Source organism: Galleria mellonella, unplaced genomic scaffold, assembly GCF_026898425.1.
Source record: "Galleria mellonella isolate WM207_F2 unplaced genomic scaffold, CSIRO_AGI_GalMel_v1 utg352, whole genome shotgun sequence".
Lineage (NCBI taxonomy): Eukaryota > Metazoa > Arthropoda > Insecta > Lepidoptera > Pyralidae > Galleria > Galleria mellonella.
Genome location: NW_026442084.1, coordinates 4,879,718 through 4,886,946, shown reverse-complemented (window position 1 = coordinate 4,886,946; position 7,229 = coordinate 4,879,718). Strand labels below are relative to the sequence as shown.

The window sequence follows — 7,229 nt, the reverse complement described above, 5'->3', positions numbered from 1 at the left end:
CATTTATTTATGCATTGGGATTCTTGGGATCCTTGGTGTCGACATCTCTAGTGACGTACAGTTCCGTAGCCACCTCGAAGATAAAGTGAAGCTGGCATCCAAAAAACTCGGTGTGCTCAATAGAGCGAAGCATTACTTCACGCCGGATCAACGATTAATGCTTTACAAATCGCAAATCCGGCCCCATATGGAGTATTGCTGTCACTTATGGGCGGGAGCACCTAGATACCAGCTTGAACCCTTCGACTCAGTGCAACGACGAGCTATGAGAATTGTCGATGATCCCATACTTGCAAGCGGTATTGAACCCTTAAGTCTTAGGAGAGATTTTGCCTCACTCTGCGTGTTCTACCGCTTATACAACGGATTGTGCTCAGAGGAATTATTCAATATGATGCCTACGGCCACTTTCTATCATCGTACGGCTCGCCATCGACAGGGAGTTCACCCTCATACCTTACAGCCTAAATGGTCGCGTACAACGCGGTTTCAGAGATGCTTTCTCCCACGAACACTCAGGTTATGGAATGAGCTCCCTGCCGAGGTTTTCCCGAGAGACTACAGCATGGGGTTCTTCAAAAGGGGGTAAAGAGGTTTCTTCAGGGTCGGCAACGCGCGCGTAATACCTCTGGTATTGCAGGCGTTCATAGGCTACGGTAACCGCTTACCATCAGGTGGGCCGTATGCTTGTTTGCCACCACAGTGGTATAAAAAAAAATGCAACGATAAACAGCGCGCTGGTCGTATAATGCTACTGGCGTTGTTGTATCAGCCGGTAATTATCCATTACTGAACACAGTCTCCCTCATAAGGGGGGTTTTGCCAATAGTTGCCACGCTTGGCAGGCGGGATGGCAACTGCATTTTGGCTTTTGGGGAAGTTTTAAGAGGGATGCTGTTGCCCATCCCTCCACCATAAGCTCCCTTAGTCGCCTCTTACGATGCTTACAGGAAAAAAGTGACGGCCTATTTTATGCCGGGACCTACTCGGCAACTCGCGTGCAAGACATAAAATAAATAAATAGTAGTCGAGTATCTCAGAATTTATTACGTGAGTAAAGCAAACATAAATAATTAGAATACACTATGACTCAGTGCGTATTACACCATTGTGCGTTTCTGCAGGCATTTTCTTCCACGCACAATCAAAGTATGGAACCAACTTCCAACAGCAGTATTTCCAAACAGATAGGAAATTGAGACATTCCAACAAGTTACCTCTATGTTCCATTTGTCTGCTAGATAAACTGTCATATCTGTCTGTTTACTGTATAGCTATCTATTTAATGTATGGATTATCTGGTAGTATTGTTTTATTGTTACCCTATTTCCCTTGACCGCAACAGAATATCAGTGCTTTGCTCTTTTGAGGGCGAAGCAAAAAACTGAGTTGTGACCATTTTGTATTGTTATGGCACACGCACAAACGAAAAATTTTATTTAGCTGTATGTATTTTTTTAATCATTTATATTATCTCGCTTTTTATGTATATCTTTATATGTTGTAATTTGTGTGCTGTAAGTAATGCAAATAAATTATCTATCTATCTATCTATTGACCTTCAAGAAAAGAGCATATTCCTTTCCAAAAGGTTGGTAACATAATTGTACATGCTTTTTGTTGGTGCTTGTTGGTGCGGCGGTAATCATTTACTACCAGGTATACAGGTGAGCTGCATGCTTGTTTACCCCCTGTATTAGAAAAAAAAATCCAAACGTCTTTACTTATAATTTTTTATATTATACTCAGATCATTGACTGAAGCGCAGTAGTCCAAATTCAAGGTTTGCCAGAGAGCAGTGCAGCGAACTGTTTTAGAGGTAAAGAGGACGGATCGTATATCCAATATTATAATTTGTTCCCAAACTGGTGTTAAAGACTTAGGCGGCCAAATTTAATTAGATATGAACGGGTCACAGTAGCTGTACGAGTCTCGATAGGTGGGCAAAGTTCTCCATTCAATGGGTGCCAATAGCGTTCTGAGTTTGGCTTTGGAAGCGATAGCGTGACAACCTAAAATCATTTAAAAGGGATTAGTTTGAGGTGGCGCTGTACAGGAATGTTTTGAAAGGAGATGGGGAGATCTTTGCCCATCAGAGGAGTTTTTTTTTATACAACTTAGAATGGCAAACAAGCTGACGGTCCACCTGATGGAAAGTGGTAACCGTCGCCTATAGACATGAGCAGTACCATGGACATAACAGAGTATACTGTTTCGCCCATGATACCCCCATGCGTTGCCATTCCTGAGGACCCTTCAAACCGAAACACAGCCATGGAAATACAACTGCTTCACGGTTGACACACGAATGGGATAGAGGTACCCAGGCAATCAACTTTTGTACAAAGTCTCCGTCTGGTAGGAGTCATCAGTTATCACATCATGGGTTAATAATAAATGGAAACTAATATTATAAATGTGAAAATTTGTAAATATATTTGGATGTTTATTACTTAATCACACTTAAACGACAAAACATTTTTAAATGAAGTTTTTCATACAGATAGATCATATTGTCAATCAATCAATCAACAAGGACGTCTCATGCCCGCCAGATGATGTGTGGGCGGGCGAGGTAGGGGCCTCGAGGTATACCCCATTACCCCGGCTTCGCTCCGGAGGCGACGACCTCCGGGTCGCTGGGTTCTTCAGCCGGCATACACTGGTGGTCTGTGTATGCCGGCGTGGTATCTGATCATATTGTAGGTTAACAAATATATAAGTTTTTTTCGTGGGCAAAATCGCAGTATACTAATAGTCTATAATACTGGTGAGATGTGCGTTAGTTTTGCGCTATGCAGGGTCAGTAATATCATTTAATTTAGTCCCGGGAGTCCCGACCGGGCCATTGGGACATCGTGTCGTGTTTATACGAGTACATTAGTGTGCGTGTGCTGTGTTTGTGTGCGTTCCTAAATTCATTAGCGACCTCTAACTAAGAATAAATAACGGCCCTTTGAATGTTTGCAACAGGCGGCTCTGGGCCAGTGTGGGTAGAAACACTTCTACGATTGTTAAATATTTGTTTTCACTGTGTTTTGTGTTTGAGTTAAAAAAACAATTTACAAAAATCGAAGTAGGAAAAAGAAACCGCTTTCGAAATTAGAATTTCATTCTTTTATTGTTGTCTTTTTTGGATATCTCGCTTGGACGCTCCAAAGCATTGCGATGTTTTTTGACGTGACACTTTCCTTAATTTATGGTTCTTAAACATCACTAACTTTGTTTATATTTACTATTGTTAACATATTTTTATTACACCGTCTCTGTGGTGTAAGTGGACAGTTATTAATTACTTAGTCAAATAGAGTAAGATTCTTTATCCATAAATTTTTTTATTGAGGTTCCTATTTATTATAAATAAAATATTATAATTTTATTTAAGTTTCTTTTAAATCCATTGATTTATATATTATGAGATAGTTGTAGCACACACTAATTTCTACTTGCTTCAGTCTATATTATAAAGTTAATTAGAACGTATGTAGTTTATAGTCAGTGAATTTAATATTATTAAATTTAATTAAATATTATACAAATGTAATTTGAATTAATAATAATAAATTATTTTAATTAATTTATTCATTAAATATACAATACTACTAAATATATATTAAAGAGAAAGTTATTTCAATATTTGAGTTCCCTTAGTTACCAAGAAACGGAAAAGATTATGGAAATAAAACAGTAACACACACACACACACACACACATACACACACACACACACACACACACACACACACACACACACACACACACACACACACACACACACACGCACGCACGCACGCACGTTCGCACACATACACACACGCACGCACACGCGCACGCACACGCACACGCACACGCGCACGCACACGCACACACACACACACACACACACACACGCGCACGCACACGCACACACGCACACACAATGCACACGCACGCGCGCATACACACACACACACACACACACACACATTCACACACACACATACACACACACACACATATACTCACACACACACACATTTTATTTTGTATATTCGTTTTCACAAATTTTAATTTTAGCTTAATGCAAGCTGTACATGGTGTCAGAGTTGGGTGGCCTGGATACCTGATATACAGATCTCTGATCTAGTTTAGGGTCCAGTCTCCCACAAGTTTTACAGACCACTTTAATTATACATACATATATAGTTGTATTTTTTTCATGTAACATTCTGTAAGATTTGTGGAGAAAATAAATAAATAAATAAAAAATAAATAATGAATTCCGCTATAACTGATTTGTAAGCCTAATATTTTCATTTTTATTATATTTATATTTTACTAATATATTAAAATTGTAACTAGACAATATTAACAAATAAAATGTCTAAATAAGATCAATAAGGCCCAAAAAATATTTTTTAAAATTTCGTGTTTGTCTGTTTGTTTCAGTATAACACAAAAATATTTACATCAAATTGGATACAGTTTTTACTTAAGTATTGTTGAAGGTCTGACTTAAAATCTGGTATATGTTTCATCTTCATACGCTTTTTAAAAATAATCCATTTTATTGGTTTTCCTGCTTTTAAAATGCACGCGTACGAAGCTAGATGCTTTATGCCCACTACTGCGAAATTGTTGGAGAAATGTTTTAAGAAAAATAAAGTAGGTGTAAAATTTTTTTGTATAATTTATTTGAGAATTAAACTAATTTAATACAGTATTATTTTCGCGATGTGTATCTTACAGCAGAGTGGCGCAGCGGAAGCGTGCTGGGCCCATAACCCAGAGGTCCGTGGATCGAAACCACGCTCTGCTAGATTTTAGTTTTTTTATCATTTGTTGAGTTGTAGCCTTTGTAAATTGCATAGAATGACATGAAGATGGTGTAATGAGTTTCGAAACAGTGATATTTGTTTTTAATTCTCGTAATAGTTGTAATTTGGTAAAAAATAATGAAGTCAGAGAAAAGTTTATAATTGGATAAAACTGAAGGATAATTTGAAATTTGGGGAGAAATAAACCATCCCATTTGGCAACATTGGTATCCTTTTGTAAGTTTTTTTTTTAATGGATTATAATGAAATGGTCACCCCGCCTGCGCTATCGAGGTATGCTGGCGGGGCACCAGTGAGGGATGATAGGTGAGGATGAAGCAGTTCAATTGGCCCATCGTGATGAATTCATCAAAAATTAGTTACGATGGTTTCCAGGGGGAACCGCGTGGAGGTCGCCCTGTTAGGGTATATTGCTAGTAATGGATCTGTTGGATCTCACCACTAACAATCCCTGTTGCCCCGCCCTTTGGTGAGTTGTTCGTTTCCACAAATTAATATTGCATACTTAGAGAAATTTGAAACTAGATACAAACTCTTGGTTTATGATACAGCTGGAGGTATATTAGTGTTACAGCCTAGAGGCATAGTTCAGTCTTTCCATTATCAAGTCTCGAGTTCTTAGTTATAGTTAACAGTATGGTATATCGGGCGAGCTTGTGCGCCATTCCGAGGAATCTACAGCTGTTTGAAATTTAGTTTACCTATTCACAGTATTCCTTAATACTTGAGATTTGCCTACCTCCTACGAGAATTTGAAGTATCGAAACCGTACGAAATAATTAATCCCCGTTATAGAACGTTATCTTGTTTCAAAATTAAGCAGAGCTTGTATTTAGAGTATTAGATATCTCATTGAAACTGTGATTTTAATATTTTTTTTGGCAATACCAAAACAGATGAACAGTTTTGTTTTATTATTAATAGTTGGATGAATTTTTACTGGTTATTACCAGAAATGAAAGATATTTATTAATCTTGATATTTTGTTTAATAATAACAATGATTAAAGCAGGAATGAATGGCAGCCAGTCCTTTACGTATTTGTATAAATTATATAGTCTAATATTATACAGAGGGGGAAAGGGATTGTTAGTAATGGAGACTGAGAATCCCATTGCTAGCAATATACCAAACCAGGTCGACCCCCTCGCGGTTCCCCCTGGAAACTATCATGGTTAATTCTAACTGGCCTGTTTTCATTCTTATCTATCACCCTTCACTGGTGCTCCGCCAGCGTATCCCGTTAGCGCAGGCGGAGTTACCATTCCATTTTCACCTATAAAAAAAAACATACAGACCCAAAATAAAAATGAATTTCAAAGATGTTTTTCTCATGAATGCATCAGGTTATGGAGTGAGCTCTCTGTTAAAGGGTTTTCAAGAGGCTACAGCATGAGGTTTTTCAAAAAAGGGATAAAGAGGTTTCTTAAGGGTCGGCAATGCGTGAGTAATGCTTTCGGTATTGCAGGCGTTCAAAGGCCATAGTAACCGCTTACTATCAGATGGACTACATGCTTGTTTGCCATCTGAGTGGTATAAAAAAATGAAATTATTATAATGAAGTTACAATATATTTTTTTGTAGCTATTATTGTTGGTTCAGCGACGATGAGACAGCCGTGTGGTCTCGGTATAGAATAGGCCACCCCTTCCTTTCCCGTGGGTGTTGGAAGGGGCGACTAAAGGAGGGCGAGGGATGGGCAGCAGCATCTCTCTTAAAACAGCTCTAAAGCCTAACTGCGGTTGCCAATTCGCCTGCCAAACGTGGCAAATACTGGCAAAACCCCCCAAGGGGGATGCTTATGTTCAGCAGTGGACAGTTAAAGGCTGATATGATGATGATAAGTCAGTTAACATTAATCTCTTCGAAATATTAATACAAACAGATAAGTACATATATATTGCTTTTAAATGTTTATCAAAAATGGTAGGCTTATAACAAGCGATCTTCACATAATGCGGCCGTGATAGAATTTTAACACAATTTCCGACCTGATATTCCTTTGTGTGTATCTTATAAGGAATTCTAAGGGCGTGTGCACATACTCTTGTGAGGATAATTTGATATTAGCCTCCCCTAAAGGCACACCCTGTATTATGAGTGTAAATTTGCTTTGTTATTCAGCAAAGAATAAGAAAATAAAAATGAAAAATATTGAATATAGACGCGTGTAACAGTTAATCCTCATTTATGGAAGCAGAAGGTTTGTTCGGAGCGTAAAGCTGACATTTCAAACATACATTCATGTCGTGGCAGTCTTTTTTAATAGATGATAATGTAATGGTAACCCCGCCTGCACTAACGGTGTACACCGGCAGGGCACCAGTGAAGGATGATAGGTGAGGATGAAGCAGGTCAGTTAGCCCATCGTGACGAATTCAACAAGAATTATTCACGATGGTTTCCAGTGGG

At 38.5% G+C, this 7,229-nt stretch overlaps 1 non-coding gene across 1 annotated transcript; it reads left to right on the top strand.

Moving 5' to 3' along the window:
- The first annotated feature begins 4,726 nt into the window (after positions 1–4,726).
- Positions 4,727–4,798, top strand: Trnam-cau (transfer RNA methionine (anticodon CAU)). The gene has a single exon. It is a non-coding gene; the product is annotated as a tRNA-Met (tRNA).
- Positions 4,799–7,229: the final 2,431 nt, after the last annotated feature.